Raw genomic sequence first — 2,176 nt, 5'->3', positions numbered from 1 at the left:
GGGGCGACATCACAGAAAGGGCTTGAAAAGAAATGCCACAGTCGGACGTCGGAGCGACATCACAGAAAGGTCTTGAAAAGAAATGCCATAATCGGACGTCGGGGCGACATCACAGAAAGGGCTTGAAAAGAAATGCCACAGTCGGACGTCGGGGCGACATCACAGAAAGGGCTTGAAAAGAAATGCCACAGTCGGACGTCGGGGCGACATCACAGAAAGGGCTTTTATTCACAGGTAAATAATACTCATAATAAACATTTAATTCATAAGAATAAATGGGTTAGTCCATTCACAGGGATAATCATTTAACCGGAGTTAGCATTCGAGCGAATCACCGGAGTCTCTGCCATCAAAACTGACATTTGATTAGGATAAGATAATATCGACCTGGGACAGGGAATAGATGATTTGGAGGAATATATGACTCTGCAGAGTTTGTACAAAATTGTTCCCACAGCCAACGGATTTCCATAGTCACGAAGGACTAGTTCCGTTTACGGTATTTTGGAAGAAAACACAGCTAACCAGTACACACCCATCCTACCTCTCGATGCTAGGAATGACCCTAGACATCGTCCAAGAAAAACTTTTGAGACGGGGAGATCACAATCTAGAATAGCATGGGATCAAATTTATATATGCGCGCTCTAAGGGGTGCCCCCCTCTCGGTCCCAACCGGAAACACCCATGCCCCCTGACCGGATGACTGGCTTTAATCCAGGGCCATGGAACCATCATCAAGGCCTCTCCTTTTGGTGTGTACCAGGAAAGCGGCTTGCAACTTACTAAACCATATCCCTTACGGAAAACATGTGGTAGTACAGGGAAGGAAATGAGAGGAACTGGACCGATACGGTTTGACACTGAAGTCACATAGTCCGGCATAAGACTGGCATGCTACAACACTGCCATCTCACCCATCCTCATGCCAACACATGGCCATTCATACTCACATCCATCCACTTATGGATCATCGAACTCACTTACCTCATTATCGCATAAAATAACGTTCATCGATATGCTTCTCAGCATGCCATAAAACTAACTAAATGCAAAACATGCCAAGACACTCATCATATCAAAAGTTCAAACATGCTTGCCTGGTTCAGAGTAGTCGGAGCCTAGCTCGTTGAAGTTCGCGGCTCCGTCACCTCCTTCGGTATCTACGGTATAAAGGAAATATATGCGCTATCGTAAATACCAAGAGGTGCATAAAAAGTATTCCAAATATTTTTCAAATAAATATGATAAAAAACTAGACAAAATTTTAAAGAGAACAGAAAAAGACTCAATCAAAAATACTTTTCTGTTTAAAAGTTATAAGGGTTTTTGTCTAGGGACTCATCTGTAATGAAACAGAAGATTTCCAGGGGCTAGCTTATAAAAACAGAAAACGCTTCGGCAGAAACTACGCCAGCCCAAAGGGAAAACATACTTTGCCCGAAGGTGCTTCCAGAAAACGTTTCAACAGAGAGAGCAGAGAGGCTGACGGTGGGGTCCCACGCGTCAGGTTTGAATTTCAAAAAAAAGGCAAACGGAGCTCGTCGGCGCCCGAGAGCCGCGGTGGTCGCCGGCAGCGATCCACGGCGAGGCAGGGGGATCGGAGGGTACCTCCGTGCTCAAGGCGCCATTCCGTGTCGGTTGGTGGTGGTGGTGGTCGCCGGCGAGCACCACGTCGACGACGAGCTTTGCTCCGGCGGACGGCGGCTCGGGTGGTCGAGGGGCTCGTCGGAGAGGGCTGCAGAGGTCAAACTGGAGATGGGGTTAGGCTCCTGGTAGCTAGAGAGGGTAACAGACGGGGTTTGGGCGCCGGAGATGGCCTCACCGGAGCGAATCGAGGTGGAGGCCGAGGCGGATCAGGGCGGCCGGAGTTGGGGGAGGAGACCTCCTCGAGGTCCTCCGAGTGGCCTGGCGTGGTGTTGGTGAGGAGTGGGGATGAGGTGTGCACGAGGGTGAGCTCAGGGGCCCTTTTTATAGGCGGCCCGAGGCGGTTGCCATGAACGGGGATCTCCGGCGAGTGATTACGGCGGTGCCGTGGATGTGCAGGGGGATTAGGGGCTAGGGCATCGCCGTTGAGGTCCACCGGTCCCATTTAGGCGCTAAACGGGCTGGGGTTTGGCGTTATGGGTGAGCTCGACGGAACGGGGGTGGCGCGGTCCGTCGGCGGCAGGGAGCA

Source organism: Triticum dicoccoides, chromosome 1B (genome assembly GCF_002162155.2).
Source record: "Triticum dicoccoides isolate Atlit2015 ecotype Zavitan chromosome 1B, WEW_v2.0, whole genome shotgun sequence".
In the NCBI taxonomy this organism is placed as follows: domain Eukaryota; kingdom Viridiplantae; phylum Streptophyta; class Magnoliopsida; order Poales; family Poaceae; genus Triticum; species Triticum dicoccoides.
Note: the sequence above shows the minus strand (reverse complement) of the source record.